Raw genomic sequence first — 19,559 nt, forward strand, 5'->3', positions numbered from 1 at the left:
ACAACACATTCCCTCACCTTCAAAATATCTACTATTATCATTATTATATATTATTATTATTATTATTATTATTATTATATATTATTATTGTTGATGTCTTGTTTTGTGCGTGTCCCACCCCCTCACTTTTCTTCTTCCCCTTTCCTGCGAAAAACAAAGACACACAGCAGCAACAACATCCCTTCAACTTCCATTTTTGCGCGTCATTCAAACTCCGATCCCGACTCCGTTTCTCAACCAAATTTCATGATTTTTACACCTTTAGCTTCCTCTCTTCTTCCTCCTCATTTCTAGGTAAGAAAGTCTTAATCTTGTTGAATTTTCGAAATGGGCATCTTTTTACATACTCGGTTTTGTGACCCATGTTGCTCGTTTTTCCTCATTTCTAGTTGAAGACCGAAGTAAAGCTCGTGCCTTGGACGTTTTCACCTGAGAATTTGAAGAGATAAGGTAACGGTGATAGGTTACTCGACAATGAGTCGATATTTCGCACCATAAACTCGTTTTTAAACCTTTTTCGTGTTAAAGTTACGTTCTTTATGCTTACATTCATTTGTGTGATTTACATGGAGGTTTCGTCTTGCTATGCTCGAAATTCCGCCTTGAACCGTTGTTGGAAATGGTTTGTTTTTGTACGGCCTTGTCCTCTGTTTTGGGGGCAGTCGGAATAAGGGTGGGGTGCGGTGTTTTGGACTGCTGTAGGGCGTGTTGGTGGCCTGTCGTGGCCGGAGTGGACTCTGTTTTAGAACCTTTTTCTGGTTGTCTCAATGGACGGTATAACGCGTTGCTTATGGCCGCTTTTGTGGCCGTTTATGGTCCGCTTGATAACCGTGGGGGAGTGGTTGTACGGGCTGTGTTGGGCGGGTATGTACCATTGGTTGTGCGGTTTATGTGGCCGTTCGGATCCGGCTGGGCAGTCGAAATGGTGGTGTCGGGTTGTGGTCATGGAATAGGAGTCGTAACATTTCCACTGCCCTCTTGTTTGTTTTTCCTTCACAATTTTGCTATATGTATTTTGGGCTCTCAACCTTCTAAATTTTGGGCTTATTATAAGTTAGTACTTGGGCTCCCCGCATTCGATTTGTCGGACTAGTTCATATGTTTGTTTTGGGTCTTTGAGTCGTGTTTACGGGTGCTTTTTGCGCCAATTTGGTTCATTCAAGTTGTTTAAATTTCTGACTCGTGTTTTATATTACATGACTCGTTAAATATCGTTCTTAGACATGTTAATTTAATTGGACTTGTCATAATCCTTTACTTGGGCTTGACATAATTGATTCGTTGGGCTTGACATATTATATTTGTTGGGCTTGACATTATTTATTTGTTGGGCTCATTTGATTTAGTTTATTGGACTTCACATGACAAATTTGTTGGGTCTCACATGATTATATGTTTGGATTTTACATGAGTTTTAAGTTGGGTCTAACATATCTTGTTTGTTGGGCTTAATGTGATTTAATTATTGGACTCCTTATAAATTGTTTATTGGGCTCATAAGTGAGTCACTTAAGTTGGTCACAATTTATCCCGTATATTTCATATAACGTAAATTATTCATTATCACTTGCTATATTTTATTTAACCGGCATGTTAATTTATAAAATGGAATATTCATTAATATAATACAAGTATGAGCTATTTATTATAAGTACTTGTAAGATTCATATTCTTGATAATGTCTTGAATTATTCTGTTGTGAGAGTCTTGGTCCTATCGGATACTAGAGGTGAGCTATAAGCCCTCTAGTTGCGATATGATCGTTGGGATTAATGTTCCCATCTGTACTCATGGTGAGATGCAAGCCATGAGTATGAGTGTGACATTTATAGTCCCGTGTCATATGATGATTGCATGATCATTCTTACTCCTATTGTGACTCGAGTGTGACATTTTACATTGTGTGACTACTTGACATTCCCTATTTATTTGCCCTCGGACATTGGGTCACGGTTAGGTGCCATTGTTTCCGAGTTGGGCTATTTTTCCTTCCGCCTCTTCGGACCGGGGGTCACGGTTAGGTGACAAGGTTCCGATTTGAGGTTACTCGACTTTCGGGCACGGTTAGGTGTTCCATGTTTCGAGTCTTGGATACGATTTGGTATCGTGTGTCGAATCGGGTGTCGTCCATCCCGAGAGTCTGGCCAGGTTTAGACTAGGACCGTATTATGATCGTCGTCCTACCAAGAGGTTGGAGTCTAGAGGGTTTGTCTTGTTTGAGTTCATACTAAGTATATGTCTTACACTTGTTGAGTCGTGTCAACATGAGTGGGTTGACTTGGTGATTCTATTTCCTTGATTGCATATTCATCCTCACATACCATGCCTATTCTATTAAGAAAGTATTATGCCTGTTTCACCATGATTGTTCATTAAATCTCCTTATTCTTCATGGTTCACATATGTTGCATGATTAATATGTTTGATTAAGTGTTGTTTGTTATCTGTTTTTCGACATATTGTGGCTGGGAGAACCTTGAGTTACTCCCCACTGACTGTGGCGTTCATGTTTACATGAATGACAGGTGGTGAAGATGCTTACGTGGGGAAGACGTGTGGGCTAGCGAGAACTAAACCCTCGGACCTTAGTTTCTAATTTAGAAACCCTTTATTTGTTTATTCGTGGGATATCTTTTCCCCGCTTTCAGACTTGGGTTGTATTAACCTAAATTTGTCTATCGTAGTATTTGTTTCTTTTCGTTAGTGGCACCCGCGTGCTAATCTTTAGTTAGTAATTTAAAAGTTTTTAAAAATCTCACTAATTTCCGCATTAAATTATTAGTTATATTTTCCGCTTTATCGCGGGGTGTCACAGTTGGTATCAGAGCATATGTTGCTCCCGACGCACACACGTGTATTGGAGTCGGGACGGGCGGAATCTGGCAGTGGAATCCGAGCGGATTCAAAAGAATCCGGGCTGATTCGGGTGGAGGAATCCGAGCGGATTCAGAGCAGGACGCTCGGATTGTTTAGTGGAGACGGGCGGATTTGAGACAATCCGCTCGGATTGTTCTTCAGCAGTGGTTTTTCTTCTTTTCTTCCTTTTCGCTCATTTCCATTTTATTCTTGCGAGATTGGTCTTTTAGTCTTTGCTTCCTCTTCATACTAGTCCATCTAATATCGTCAAGTAGCTTCCAAATATGCACGAAAGACGGGAATTTCCGCCTTATCATCTCCTTCTCTACAAAACACATGAAATGCGATAGAAAAGCAAATAGGAAGGTTTTGACGGATAAAATGGCCATAGAATGTTATAATAGTATGCAAAATAGGCTCAATTAGGGGACTAAATGTGCGCTAATTATGGTCACATCAATATCGATTCGGTTGTAATTTATTGTGATCTCGTATCACCGTTTTGTAATTTAATAGATTTATTTTGTTTTAATTACATATGTATAATAGGGAATTATGTAATTTGTTATGTAATTTAATTATTCCGGAGTTCCTTGAAGACGGTGTCACTCAAGAAGGCGATACATAAAGACGGTGTTACCTCGAGATGCGTGCCAAAAACCGAAGTTCAAGGGACCAATGGAGTTGGTTTCCGAATATGTAATAGTTAATTAGATTTTCTATTTTAGGAAGGCCATACTAGGATTTAATTTATGCTTTGCATTTTATTTATATGTCGCATGCATCGCTAAATCGCCATAACTAAAACATGCATTGTCATTTTTTTTTAATCGAGTTTATCGACCGTGTCAATTATAATTATCGTAGTTCACCGCTTTAGTTCACTTAAAACGTGATAGATAATAAATTGACATGACCTCTCGCTAAAATAATCAATTGAGACATAGCCTTACCAAAAAGTAGAAACCATGAAAACCTATTTCGCGAGGGAGTGCACTCGGCCCTACCGGGGTACAAACCTTGTTACGTAGGGGAAGTGGGTGATAAATGTCTATCCACTGAATTCATGTTGATAAGGGTTTCATCGGCCCTACCGTGCCCAAGTTGATGTGGATTTGGATCATGGACACATTTATTCGAAATTTGGATTGAACTCAACGGAAGTATTCGTGACCGTAGTCGCATGTGTTCCAGGCTAAAGATAAATATTAATTTAATTTTATCGACCAAGAGTTCTAAAAGTAGAATCGATTAAAGAGTTAATCCACCGAGTTATATTGATAAGGGATGAATCGGCCACACCGTGCCCAAGTTAATATGAATTTGGATCTTGGAATCATTTATCATAGTTGGGTAGAGGTCACTATGTAAATGCTTTACTTGTTATTTACAAGTATTAATAAAACGATAAATGTTAAGTTTTCCACTATTCCGTTATCATATTGTTCTATTTCTTTACCACAATTCATATACGATATCATTTCGATTTTTATTCAAATCTCCTTAAAACATCGTAACTAAAGACAAATATGAATTTGCTTCTAAAACCTCAAATGAACCATTGCTAAGGATCTCTTGTAAAGAGTATAGGTTAAAGTTATTGATTATCAAACAGGTTTTTGATTCTTGACTAACACATCTACTTACAATGGATTATTTTTCATATACTTAATTAAATTAAGTACCTTGAAGCGATAAATTGTTTTGGTAATTAGATTTGTCAGAATTCATAATTGACCAAAATAACGCAACCACTTCAATGAAAGTTTTAAGACTAAACTAACGAATGAAGAGCAGTCTTCATGAATTTCAATTTTGCTTCTCTTAGTAAAGACTCATTAAAATTAGTGGGAGCATTCTCTTAAACCGTTAAGAAAAGGATAAGGTTTTAAAGAAGTAAAGATTATAATGGAATTGATACAAGGTAATGTTAAAAGTAAAGTTGTTGAGAATAGCGATACTAAACCTATCAATCCCGACCGATAAAGTTTCCACTGTCTTAAATGTTGGACACTATAAAGGAAACTATCCCAAATTATTGAAGAATGAACAAGTTAGTTGTGGGACATCTAATGGGACCTTCTTCTTTAAATGTTTATTTGATTAAACATAAATTTTGCTAGTACTAATTCGTCAATATTAGAAACCAGTGGAGGTTTTCATCATTGTATTCGACACATAAGATGATTAGAATATGACGACTAGCAACAATAATGTCGAAAGATAGAGTAATTGTGTACTCAATCTAGTTTTTGGATTTAAAGTTGTACTTAATTGTGACTATTAAGTGCATAAACTCTAAATAAGAATATAAACTTGTCAAGATACAAAAGAGGTTTCACTTTTGTGACCCTATACACCATAATTTGATGTATGGCTAGCCCATTATCAAGGTGAATATATTCTAAACCAAACTAGAATGATATATCATGTAGATGATGTAAGACTCAAATTGGTAACCCAAGATTAAACCTTAAATTCCGGAATGATGAACGCAAAGAGTTATCGAGTACTCTTGAAACCATTAGATCTTATGGTATATGCGTATCTTGTATTCAAAGCAAGATGTCTCGTGCCTTTTGGTTGAAAAGGAGATCGAGGTTGTAAATCATTGATCCATAATAGGTTGATCATTTTCTTTTACCAACGATTTAAGTTGATGTTAATGTGTTCACTTAATAAGGTAAATAGAGAAATCTTTGAAGAAGTTCAAAGAATTCAAAGAATCACGATTTAGTCGTAATGGGATTATCAAAGTGAAGACTTTGATATAAACCAAAGGAAATGTGATATAGTATCACAAATTAATCTCTCTTAGCACGCATTATGGGATAATGTGTGATTGGATAAGAATTCAAACGCTATTTGATATGGTTTGGACTTCAATCAAGTTACTTTGAGTTACTTGATCCTTTTGGGGATTTTATCATTTTGTCTAAATTATTTTTCCACTAAATCTAAAACGGATCATATGAGATATGATATGGTAGGGTACCATGCTTGTAAGTTTTTACAAAGAAACAAATGCTCCTTTTTCCCTTTCAATTATCACGAGCACGACGAGTTTGCGGCTCATGAAGTCGTGTCTTCTAAAATACAAGTTTATTTCTAGAAGACAGAGTGGGAGAAATTTATCAAGAGCCACAAAGAATGCCACGAAAATGTTATGTCGCAAGAAACTGGTCTTTCTTGACTACATGAGACGTTTTGTATAAGATGTTGTTTCTTTAAAACCTAGGAAGTTAAATTCGTCACTTGTTGAAAATGATGAATTCATGCTACTTTTAAGAAAGTAAAAAGCTTATAACTTATAAAGAAATTGTTTGATTCAAGTTACTTCTTGAAAGCAATGAATATATGACTTAAATAAGAGTGTTTAAGTCACAACTCACTACAAGGCTTAGAACCATGAAAATCCGAAATTAAAAGGCTTGATTAGTGTCAAAGGGTCTTTGCACTAATAAAGAGAGATTTCAAAGCAAGATTGGTGGCAAAGAGTTTTGCACTGGTTTAAATACTCAAGTCTATTTCGATCTTCTTAGGGATTGTGTTTCATTATTATGAAATACATAGCGAGTGAGTCTAAAACTCACTTCTTCAATTAGAAGGAATGTATTCAATACATGTCTTGAGTTTTATAGATTCTTGCCAATCCTAAGATAATGTGAAACTTAAGAGAGAATCTTAAGTAGGACATCAATGAGTTGGAATCAACATTTTGATCATGTGATAAAACTTTTCTCAATAAGTCGAGAAGTTGTGTTTATACATGGAGTTTAGTGGGAGTTACGAAAATTTTAATTAGTCTTATATGTGGATGACATATTGATCATTGCGAATGATTTAAGACTTTTGGAGTATTATAATACATCTTTAATATCCGGATTTATGAAGATAAATCCACATGATATTAGCGTCAAATAAGAAGTCTTAAGTTCATAAGATTCATGACTAAGTTCAATAAAATTGAACATATTTGATTGATTCCATTTGCTTCCGCTGCCGGATCAATTAAATGAATTATGATGTATAACACTTCATATACTCTGAGTTTGATGAATTGTTTTCAAAATTGAATTTAAGTAATCTTTACCAAGTAAGCCATAAAGATTACCCTTAAGTGCTTGCAGAAGCATTAAGGAAATAAAGCAAAGTGTTTATGATGCAATTTTTGTGTAAGGGTGTTACACAAATGACAATTGACAATTGAGATTGCGCATGGTTTCCGACAAAACCATAATCAAAACACATCGGGATGGTTAAGATACCATTGTGGTTATGTTATTTAAGAAATAGATTTTCTAGAATCGTTCTAGGCAATAAAGAACAATGAGAAATATTTACAACGGAAATTGAGTACACTTGCAATCATGGGATGTGCAAGAAGGATGAGTCCCGCACACTGTGAAAACAGTGGGAGCTATTCTTAGGCTAGATGGCCTATGTCTTGATTGGATCTCGACACGTACTCAGAAAGTTTTGTAATGCAAATGTATACATTACAAAGGAAAACAAGTATGTAGTAAGGTTGAGTAAGGTACAACAAGTTGATAAAACCTACTAACCAAAACCTTCTCATAGGCTTAACATGATGAGTCATGTCATTTCAATTGAATTGAGATGAACAACTACATTCAAGATCAAACTGGATTATAGAATATGAAGTAGTAATCAAGTATTGACTACTCATATGATAATCACATTTATCGCTTCGAGTTTTTTTATCCAAAACTCCTTTATACTTTGTTACATCCAAACGGGTTGTAGAGACAACATTGAACCCCGTTAAAGTGAACACGGATTAGCATTGTATTCGCCCATAGTCACTTGTATGAGATGACGTCTCGAAGTGACTAGAGTGTGATGCGATTGATGGCAAGTTCAAGTGCCATAGAGTCATGTGAGATGACTAGTCGATCACATAGGCAGACTGTTAGGAACACTTTGTCGGGCAGTGACCGCTTATAGAGTTCTGGCAAATTTATAAAGCCTGGTCGTGGCGAGAGCTACTATAGTATTCTAATGAGTCGATTCTTTTGACTAAAGACTGTTCGCCTAAGATGGCACAGTTTCAGATTAGCTTTGATTTATGTTACTACGACCTTCGTAAATGGGGTCAAATGGGCATATTTTGGGTTATGATGGCTGTGGCTAGTCGAAAGGAATAAGTGCGAGAGGAATTGTCCACCCCCTGTCAGGGTTAAAACAATATCTCAGGGCCACTCGAGGAGCAATGAACTGGAAATGCGTGGCCACGCTCGGAAGGTATCTATGATAGATAAATCCGGTCAATCAGTTATTCTCCAGATCGAGGAAACCACTCTCGATATGATCACTTGCAGCTATGACCTGAAAGACACCTTGCATTGAGTGGGAGATAGTAATAGGACAAGAGAATTGGTGACGCACACTTGTCGAGGACCAGTGGGAGATTGTTGGAATATGTGTCCTCCGACAATAATGCGATCACAATTGTCGATCATGTAACACCCGCGAATTTTCTATTTTGACATTTAAAATTTATTAAACCGTTTGACTACTTTATTTTATAATTTTGAATTATTCAATTTAATTAATTTTATGTCAAACACGATTTTATAAACGTATTATATAAAAGCTCATTTTTATAAAAATACGTATTACTAAATTATATTTTTGAGGCGTAATTTATATAATAATATATATATACGTATCTTGGTCGGATGATATTAGTGACAATAATAATGACCGTAATAATAAGTCCCGTCTCAATTTCCGTCTAAACTTTAGACTGTCACATTTCATGTTGTACCTAATTTAATATGGACCAATCAAAAACCAACAACACATTCCCTCACCTTCAAAATATCTACTATTATCATTATTATATATTATTATTATTATTATTATTATTATATATTATTATTGTTGATGTCTTGTTTTGTGCGTGTCCCACCCCCTCACTTTTCTTCTTCCCCTTTCCTGCGAAAAACAAAGACACACAGCAGCAACAACATCCCTTCAACTTCCATTTTTGCGCGTCATTCAAACTCCGATCCCGACTCCGTTTCTCAACCAAATTTCATGATTTTTACACCTTTAGCTTCCTCTCTTCTTCCTCCTCATTTCTAGGTAAGAAAGTCTTAATCTTGTTGAATTTTCGAAATGGGCATCTTTTTACATACTCGGTTTTGTGACCCATGTTGCTCGTTTTTCCTCATTTCTAGTTGAAGACCGAAGTAAAGCTCGTGCCTTGGACGTTTTCACCTGAGAATTTGAAGAGATAAGGTAACGGTGATAGGTTACTCGACAATGAGTCGATATTTCGCACCATAAACTCGTTTTTAAACCTTTTTCGTGTTAAAGTTACGTTCTTTATGCTTACATTCATTTGTGTGATTTACATGGAGGTTTCGTCTTGCTATGCTCGAAATTCCGCCTTGAACCGTTGTTGGAAATGGTTTGTTTTTGTACGGCCTTGTCCTCTGTTTTGGGGGCAGTCGGAATAAGGGTGGGGTGCGGTGTTTTGGACTGCTGTAGGGCGTGTTGGTGGCCTGTCGTGGCCGGAGTGGACTCTGTTTTAGAACCTTTTTCTGGTTGTCTCAATGGACGGTATAACGCGTTGCTTATGGCCGCTTTTGTGGCCGTTTATGGTCCGCTTGATAACCGTGGGGGAGTGGTTGTACGGGCTGTGTTGGGCGGGTATGTACCATTGGTTGTGCGGTTTATGTGGCCGTTCGGATCCTACTGGCGATCGAAATGGTGGTGTCGGGTTGTGGTCATGGAATAGGAGTCGTAACATTTCCACTGCCCTCTTGTTTGTTTTTCCTTCACAATTTTGCTATATGTATTTTGGGCTCTCAACCTTCTAAATTTTGGGCTTATTATAAGTTAGTACTTGGGCTCCCCGCATTCGATTTGTCGGACTAGTTCATATGTTTGTTTTGGGTCTTTGAGTCGTGTTTACGGGTGCTTTTGGCGCCAATTTGGTTCATTCAAGTTGTTTAAATTTCCGACTCGTGTTTTATATTACATGACTCGTTAAATATCGTTCTTAGACATGTTAATTTAATTGGACTTGTCATAATCCTTTACTTGGGCTTGACATAATTGATTCGTTGGGCTTGACATATTATATTTGTTGGGCTTGACATTATTTATTTGTTGGGCTCATTTGATTTAGTTTATTGGACTTCACATGACAAATTTGTTGGGTCTCACATGATTATATGTTTGGATTTTACATGAGTTTTAAGTTGGGTCTAACATATCTTGTTTGTTGGGCTTAATGTGATTTAATTATTGGACTCCTTATAAATTGTTTATTGGGCTCATAAGTGAGTCACTTAAGTTGGTCACAATTTATCCCGTATATTTCATATAACGTAAATTATTCATTATCACTTGCTATATTTTATTTAACCGGCATGTTAATTTATAAAATGGAATATTCATTAATATAATACAAGTATGAGCTATTTATTATAAGTACTTGTAAGATTCATATTCTTGATAATGTCTTGAATTATTCTCATTTGTGAGAGTCTTGGTCCTATCGGATACTAGAGGTGAGCTATAAGCCCTCTAGTTGCGATATGATCGTTGGGATTAATGTTCCCATCTGTACTCATGGTGAGATGCAAGCCATGAGTATGAGTGTGACATTTATAGTCCCGTGTCATATGATGATTGCATGATCATTCTTACTCCTATTGTGACTCGAGTGTGACATTTTACATTGTGTGACTACTTGACATTCCCTATTTATTTGCCCTCGGACATTGGGTCACGGTTAGGTGCCATTGTTTCCGAGTTGGGCTATTTTTCCTTCCGCCTCTTCGGACCGGGGGTCACGGTTAGGTGACAAGGTTCCGATTTGAGGTTACTCGACTTTCGGGCACGGTTAGGTGTTCCATGTTTCGAGTCTTGGATACGATTTGGTATCGTGTGTCGAATCGGGTGTCGTCCATCCCGAGAGTCCGGCCAGTTTAGACTAGGACCGTATTATGATCGTCGTCCTACCAAGAGGTTGGAGTCTAGAGGGTTTGTCTTGTTTGAGTTCATACTAAGTATATGTCTTACACTTGTTGAGTCGTGTCAACATGAGTGGGTTGACTTGGTGATTCTATTTCCTTGATTGCATATTCATCCTCACATACCATGCCTATTCTATTAAGAAAGTATTATGCCTGTTTCACCATGATTGTTCATTAAATCTCCTTATTCTTCATGGTTCACATATGTTGCATGATTAATATGTTTGATTAAGTGTTGTTTGTTATCTGTTTTTCGACATATTGTGGCTGGGAGAACCTTGAGTTACTCCCCACTGACTGTGGCGTTCATGTTTACATGAATGACAGGTGGTGAAGATGCTTACGTGGGGAAGACGTGTGGGCTAGCGAGAACTAAACCCTCGGACCTTAGTTTCTAATTTAGAAACCCTTTATTTGTTTATTCGTGGGATATCTTTTCCCCGCTTTCAGACTTGGGTTGTATTAACCTAAATTTGTCTATCGTAGTATTTGTTTCTTTTCGTTAGTGGCACCCGCGTGCTAATCTTTAGTTAGTAATTTAAAAGTTTTTAAAAATCTCACTAATTTCCGCATTAAATTATTAGTTATATTTTCCGCTTTATCGCGGGGTGTCACAGTTGGTATCAGAGCATATGTTGCTCCCGACGCACACACGTGTACCCCAAATTTAAATTGAACTTGACCTTGAATAATGAATGAGAGATGGGTAGACTTAAGGACCTAAGGTGGTAGTCTCTAGTGTGCTTGCTCTTTGTTAGGTTCTAACATGTTTGTTGATTGTCATTTAATGATTGTTGTGTCCTTGGATCAATGACCGTGAGTTTACCTATGTGAAGATCAAGATTTGGTGCCTATTGTCGAGCATTGAAGATTTGTTCAACTTTTGAAGAATGCTTCTTCTTCCTCGAAGTTTTTCCTCCATCTTTATGTACCTTGCCTTGTTCTTTACTTCTTAATGTTTGCTTCTTCTAAACTCTCTTTTCTTATTCCTTGGGAATTACCCTTGTACCCCCCTTAACTTGTCCTTTGTTCCTCTTTTGTCCTCCCTTAACACCTTTTTAGAGTACTCTTTCCTTTGTGGAATGTTAACCATAGTTGGATAATTTGACTTTTGTGGAGTTTGTTTGTGTTTGACCCTTAACTCTGGTTTTGAGAGGTCGTGATGTTAGAAAGACTTAGGTAATGTGATGAGACATACTTAGTGATTCTTATACCTAGTTCCTCGACAAAGTGAGTATAATTGATTGGTGGATTCTTTGTGTTAGGAATGAGTTGCCTATGCGATTAAAGTTATAGAACTTGGCTTTGCTGTTTATGTTTGAGATTTGAAAGCTTAGTAGGTTGAGCGTCGTTACCTTAGGAGTAAACATGAGATAAGTTTAGGATATGAATTTGGGAGAAAACCCATTTTTAGATGTTATTGATCCCGTATAGATTGGTGATGTGATTTGATGTCAGTTGTTCCTTAAGAATTTTGTTGAGAAGTCTTCGTTAATTCATCCTTTGGTTTTTAAAACATTGAGGTTGTGTCGAGTGCTTGAGATAAAGAGATGCTTTTATACATGAGTGGTAGATTTGCTTTAGGGAAATCCTAATGTGTGATAAGATAGGTGGAAGAGGTATCTAACCGATTTATCAACCCTTAAGCAAGCGTTTATTTTACCTTGACCCCTGTTTTGGGATTTGGTCGTTTTGTTATGGAGGTATAATATCCTAATAGGCGTAACCTTGTTAGAGAGAACCTTAAAGTCTTAGAAAGCTTTTGGTTTAAGCCTTAAAATCCTCTTTCGTGCCATTAATCATTTTTCTTCCCTTTGTTCGTACCTTGGTTGGATTTAATTCTTAAGTATAAAAGTTCACTTGTCATTTCCTTGTCTTGAATACCTCCCTAATTCTAATATCTCTTACTGGTGTTAACTAGTTATCTTTATCATTTGACTCCCTTAATTTCACGTCTTGACATGTTCATGTATCCCTTTGAAATTTCCTATCTTTTCCTAACCTGGTTATTACCCTTGTTTCCTTAGTGAAGTGATGGCATTGTTGGCCACGTTGTAGAGTGAGTGAGATGCTCCTCGAGGATTCTTTGTGAGTCTTGTTTTCGTCGAAGTTGGATTGGTAGAACTTGAGTTAAGTTGATTAGGAAAAGTTGTGTGACAAACCTATTTACCTTTTGGTTGGTGGTCTTTATAATTTGGAGAATGTGACCAGTGTGATTGTATATTCGAGTGTGAATAAGATTTTTTTTTGGAATGTTAGGAAGTATAAGGAGCTTGGGATTATGATCTTTGATTAAGGATTTTACCATAGTGAGAACTCCTAGTGTCGATAGTTGGTTATGAGTGTAACTCTTTTAGTAGCTTTGATCTTGTCTCGTGGAAATCGTTGGTAGATGATTTATATTTGAGAGTTATGGAATCACAACCGCGGTGGAGTGCCTTGACCCACGGATTAGCATAAGAGTAAGTGTGTAAGTGTTTTGAGGAAATCCTTGGGAGTTAAGTGGTTATGAGTTTTGTGGTTAAGAAGTTTTCCGAACCGTTCAGGATGACATTGTTGTTTGAGATGTGAGTATCTGGCGTTTCCTTGTTGTCTAATTTCCTTTCTTCTTTGAGCATAAGCGTTACCGTTCATGCCTCTCTTCTTCGCTTCATCATGCTCCTCCTTTAAATTTAATACTCGTAACCTGTGAAACTCTATCTTTTACATCCTTGTAACTTTGATTTCAAGTCTTGCCCTATGAAATTCATCATAGCTCTTTTTATTGGTTAGGTTTGGACTCCCTTAGCGTAATTGGTATTTATGATGTCCAAATTGCCTTTCATTTTATACAATGCCTAAACTTTCAAGCTACCATTTTTGTTCCATTGTTAAAAGTTTGTATTGCTTTTACAAAACCTTACCCCTTTTAAAAGGATTGAAAATGAAAATTTGGTTTAGTTTCCTATTTGCTCTTGGAATATAGACTACTTTATCATGATTTTAATTGCTAAACACGTGATTTCTTAAAATTTTATCCAATTTCTGTTAAACTTTGATCTATTTATGATTTTGTTAAAGTATAATGTTATATTTTCAGGAATTTAATTCCCTTCTGAGTTTAAATGAGAAATCTTCATTTCTATTTTGGCTTTTACAAGAGGAAATTTGAGTGGATTGCCTTTTTCTTTTGATTTTGACGTTGATCGGATGATAGAACTTGTTATTGGAGACGTTTGATAACTTGTTCTACGCTTGTCGGCGAGTGGTTTTTGGTTTAAATTTGTCTTTGACTTGGAAAGTTGGCGTTCTTGTGTGCACGACAAGAGCAATTTCGTTCCATGAATGAGACTTATACTTTTGAAAACTCTTCATTAATGTTTTTGAAAGTATTTTGATTTTCAATTTATACAAATGATTTGCCTTTTTACCTTATCTTTGATTTGGAATGTGATTTTCTTGAATACGTAACGAGAACACTTTCGTTCCTTTGATGAGAATATGGTTCTGTCGAAAATTTTATGTGAAACTTTTGGAAGAATTATAATTCTTACGATAAGTAACCTTTTATTGTTTTGGTTACCAACTTTAAAAGTCCAAGTTTATTTTTATAACCTTTCATTTCTACTTTCAAGTTTCGAGGACGAAACTTTTTAAAAGGTGGGGTGATTGTAACACCCGCGAATTTTCTATTTTGACATTTAAAATTTTTTAAACCGTTTGACTACTTTATTTTATAATTTTGAATTATTCAATTTAATTAATTTTATGTCAAACACGATTTTATAAACGTATTATATAAAAGCTCATTTTTATAAAAATACGTATTACTAAATTATATTTTTGAGGCGTAATTTATATAATAATATATATATACGTATCTTGGTCGGATGATATTAGTGACAATAATAATGACCGTAATAATAAGTCCCGTCTCAATTTCCGTCTAAACTTTAGACTGTCACATTTCATGTTGTACCTAATTTAATATGGACCAATCAAAAACCAACAACACATTCCCTCACCTTCAAAATATCTACTATTATCATTATTATATATTATTATTATTATTATTATATATTATTATTGTTGATGTCTTGTTTTGTGCGTGTCCCACCCCCTCACTTTTCTTCTTCCCCTTTCCTGCGAAAAACAAAGACACACAGCAGCAACAACATCCCTTCAACTTCCATTTTTGCGCGTCATTCAAACTCCGATCCCGACTCCGTTTCTCAACCAAATTTCATGATTTTTACACCTTTAGCTTCCTCTCTTCTTCCTCCTCATTTCTAGGTAAGAAAGTCTTAATCTTGTTGAATTTTCGAAATGGGCATCTTTTTACATACTCGGTTTTGTGACCCATGTTGCTCGTTTTTCCTCATTTCTAGTTGAAGACCGAAGTAAAGCTCGTGCCTTGGACGTTTTCACCTGAGAATTTGAAGAGATAAGGTAACGGTGATAGGTTACTCGACAATGAGTCGATATTTCGCACCATAAACTCGTTTTTAAACCTTTTTCGTGTTAAAGTTACGTTCTTTATGCTTACATTCATTTGTGTGATTTACATGGAGGTTTCGTCTTGCTATGCTCGAAATTCCGCCTTGAACCGTTGTTGGAAATGGTTTGTTTTTGTACGGCCTTGTCCTCTGTTTTGGGGGCAGTCGGAATAAGGGTGGGGTGCGGTGTTTTGGACTGCTGTAGGGCGTGTTGGTGGCCTGTCGTGGCCGGAGTGGACTCTGTTTTAGAACCTTTTTCTGGTTGTCTCAATGGACGGTATAACGCGTTGCTTATGGCCGCTTTTGTGGCCGTTTATGGTCCGCTTGATAACCGTGGGGGAGTGGTTGTACGGGCTGTGTTGGGCGGGTATGTACCATTGGTTGTGCTGTTTATGTGGCCGTTCGGATCTGCTTGGGCAGTCGAAATGGTGGTGTCGGGTTGTGGTCATGGAATAGGAGTCGTAACATTTCCACTGCCCTCTTGTTTGTTTTTCCTTCACAATTTTGCTATATGTATTTTGGGCTCTCAACCTTCTAAATTTTGGGCTTATTATAAGTTAGTACTTGGGCTCCCCGCATTCGATTTGTCGGACTAGTTCATATGTTTGTTTTGGGTCTTTGAGTCGTGTTTACGGGTGCTTTTGGCGCCAATTTGGTTCATTCAAGTTGTTTAAATTTCCGACTCGTGTTTTATATTACATGACTCGTTAAATATCGTTCTTAGACATGTTAATTTAATTGGACTTGTCATAATCCTTTACTTGGGCTTGACATAATTGATTCGTTGGGCTTGACATATTATATTTGTTGGGCTTGACATTATTTATTTGTTGGGCTCATTTGATTTAGTTTATTGGACTTCACATGACAAATTTGTTGGGTCTCACATGATTATATGTTTGGATTTTACATGAGTTTTAAGTTGGGTCTAACATATCTTGTTTGTTGGGCTTAATGTGATTTAATTATTGGACTCCTTATAAATTGTTTATTGGGCTCATAAGTGAGTCACTTAAGTTGGTCACAATTTATCCCGTATATTTCATATAACGTAAATTATTCATTATCACTTGCTATATTTTATTTAACCGGCATGTTAATTTATAAAATGGAATATTCATTAATATAATACAAGTATGAGCTATTTATTATAAGTACTTGTAAGATTCATATTCTTGATAATGTCTTGAATTATTCTTTGTGAGAGTCTTGGTCCTATCGGATACTAGAGGTGAGCTATAAGCCCTCTAGTTGCGATATGATCGTTGGGATTAATGTTCCCATCTGTACTCATGGTGAGATGCAAGCCATGAGTATGAGTGTGACATTTATAGTCCCGTGTCATATGATGATTGGATGATCATTCTTACTCCTATTGTGACTCGAGTGTGACATTTTACATTGTGTGACTACTTGACATTCCCTATTTATTTGCCCTCGGACATTGGGTCACGGTTAGGTGCCATTGTTTCCGAGTTGGGCTATTTTTCCTTCCGCCTCTTCGGACCGGGGGTCACGGTTAGGTGACAAGGTTCCGATTTGAGGTTACTCGACTTTCGGGCACGGTTAGGTGTTCCATGTTTCGAGTCTTGGATACGATTTGGTATCGTGTGTCGAATCGGGTGTCGTCCATCCCGAGAGTCCGGCCAGTTTAGACTAGGACCGTATTATGATCGTCGTCCTACCAAGAGGTTGGAGTCTAGAGGGTTTGTCTTGTTTGAGTTCATACTAAGTATATGTCTTACACTTGTTGAGTCGTGTCAACATGAGTGGGTTGACTTGGTGATTCTATTTCCTTGATTGCATATTCATCCTCACATACCATGCCTATTCTATTAAGAAAGTATTATGCCTGTTTCACCATGATTGTTCATTAAATCTCCTTATTCTTCATGGTTCACATATGTTGCATGATTAATATGTTTGATTAAGTGTTGTTTGTTATCTGTTTTTCGACATATTGTGGCTGGGAGAACCTTGAGTTACTCCCCACTGACTGTGGCGTTCATGTTTACATGAATGACAGGTGGTGAAGATGCTTACGTGGGGAAGACGTGTGGGCTAGCGAGAACTAAACCCTCGGACCTTAGTTTCTAATTTAGAAACCCTTTATTTGTTTATTCGTGGGATATCTTTTCCCCGCTTTCAGACTTGGGTTGTATTAACCTAAATTTGTCTATCGTAGTATTTGTTTCTTTTCGTTAGTGGCACCCGCGTGCTAATCTTTAGTTAGTAATTTAAAAGTTTTTAAAAATCTCACTAATTTCCGCATTAAATTATTAGTTATATTTTCCGCTTTATCGCGGGGTGTCACAGATCATATTGATCACATGTTTAAATCTCATTTTAAGAATACGTAAGGGATGATTCATTTTATTGTCAACTGATCAACATTAATCGGTAACGATTGGCTTGCTAGAGTTTGACGTTACTGTCGTGGGACGGTGGTGGTCAGTTGATCCCTTAAGGTCACACCTAAAGGATGATGCCCTTATCTATAAAGTTGATTAATTGTATGACGATGCAAGTTGATCAATTCCTTAAAATTGAACATTTCGATTTGTGAGAGAGAATAATTATCATATTGTAATGGGATTAAATAAGATTTATTTTAGTAATAAAATGCCTTGTTACCAAAATTATTTATTGTTTGAGAAACAATAGAGATAGGAATGAATAGTTAATTATAATTACAAGATGTTGTGAATTATAATTACATTACCCATTTTATTTAGGGTTATTTCACAAGAATAATCCAAACCAAGCCTCCTCTTCTCATATTAATCCATACTACTGTTTAACTGTGAAAAATCCCAACTCTGACATCATTTAACTTGTACTAAACTCAGGCCATAATTGACCTGTTAATACCGGTTTCTCAACAGGTCATATATTTTTTTCCGGGTTTTTTTTATTTTCGTCTCTTTTATTTCTTCATCCTTCATTCGCTCTCCTAATTCTTCATTTCTTCTTTGTTAATTCTCTCTCAATCTTCTTAATCATTAGTACACAAGTTATTAACTTGCTCAATCCAAACACACCGATTAATTTCCCCTTCAATTCATCCCTTTGTTTTCATTCAATTAAATGTAATTAAATGGATGTGTATGAATATTGTATTTAATACTCTATTTTAAGGAGGAACATCAACAAGTTATTGAAGCTTTTAAATTTGGAACAATTCTGAGGATTGGAGCTATTTAGGTGAAGATTTTTAAAAGGATGCTTTATATTTCTGGGTTTTGAAATGGTTAATCTAATAAGAATTAAAAAGGGGACTAATTGTAGTAGTTTGTAGCAAATCAGGGGGTGTTGGTCTGTATAACCCAAAAGTTTCACATGGGTATGTGCTTTATATTTCTGGGTGTTGGTCCGTAATGACAATTAAAAAGGGGACTAATTGCAGTTAGTCTACAAATGGCAGCTGCTTTTTATACAGGTTTGATGATGAATGTAGACGTGGGTTTGTTGTAGTGAGAAGCAGATATATCGGCTGATTTTCGAACTACTATGGTTCCTTCAATTAATTGGGAGAAACATATCGGTGCTTGCTATAGTTTAGGGGAAAATAATTTTGGGGGAAAATAATTTAGGGGGAAATCAATTTGAGGAAAAATAATTGGGGGGAAATAATTTAGGGTTTTGATTGATTAAGAGGATGAAGATGTTGATTGATGTTTTTGTTTCTCATTAATATGAAAGGGTTCAAGAGGGAAGGTAACCGGTTTTACAGGTATCCCTTCCAAGAGATCAGTGCAAGTTAAATGACGCCAAAGATGAGATTATTCTCGGTTAAATACTAGTATGGATTAATATGAGAAGATGACGCTTAGGTTGGATTATTCCCATGAAATAACCCTTTTATTTATGTGATCAACTATCACTAGTCAATTTATTGGATGTAATTTAATTAATTCATGAAATGATATTTATGTGATAAATATGCATTCTCTCTCTTTAATCGTCATCAAAAAGATGAGTTTTTGATTCAAATTGTTCCAAAAAGATTACTAAAATTATTTAATGTAATATATGAGTGTTAGTAATCAATTTTAAGGTAAACTACTAAACTAATATCTAGCTAATATTATTTAGTGGGGATAAGGGATAGTCTTGGGTGCAATCAAGAGGAGAATCTCTACTTTGGGATTTTTGGAGGATCATCCTTATATATGGATAGCTCAAGAACTAACAAGAAGGAGATCTTGTTGGT

General features: G+C 36.3%; 3 long non-coding RNA genes across 3 annotated transcripts; all 3 read left to right on the forward strand.

Annotated features, from left to right (window-relative positions):
* Positions 1–160: 160 nt before the first annotated feature.
* On the forward strand, positions 161–2,639 carry LOC141594705 (uncharacterized). Its single transcript, XR_012522228.1, has 3 exons — positions 161–294; positions 390–450; positions 2,526–2,639. It is a non-coding gene; the product is annotated as an uncharacterized LOC141594705 (long non-coding RNA).
* Positions 2,640–8,833: 6,194 nt separating this feature from the next.
* On the forward strand, positions 8,834–11,312 carry LOC141594711 (uncharacterized). Its single transcript, XR_012522229.1, has 3 exons — positions 8,834–8,967; positions 9,063–9,123; positions 11,199–11,312. It is a non-coding gene; the product is annotated as an uncharacterized LOC141594711 (long non-coding RNA).
* Positions 11,313–15,009: 3,697 nt separating this feature from the next.
* Positions 15,010–17,486, forward strand: LOC141594714 (uncharacterized). Its single transcript, XR_012522230.1, has 3 exons — positions 15,010–15,143; positions 15,239–15,299; positions 17,373–17,486. It is a non-coding gene; the product is annotated as an uncharacterized LOC141594714 (long non-coding RNA).
* Positions 17,487–19,559: the final 2,073 nt, after the last annotated feature.

Source organism: Silene latifolia, chromosome 8 (genome assembly GCF_048544455.1).
Source record: "Silene latifolia isolate original U9 population chromosome 8, ASM4854445v1, whole genome shotgun sequence".
Classification (NCBI taxonomy): Eukaryota; Viridiplantae; Streptophyta; class Magnoliopsida; order Caryophyllales; family Caryophyllaceae; genus Silene; species Silene latifolia.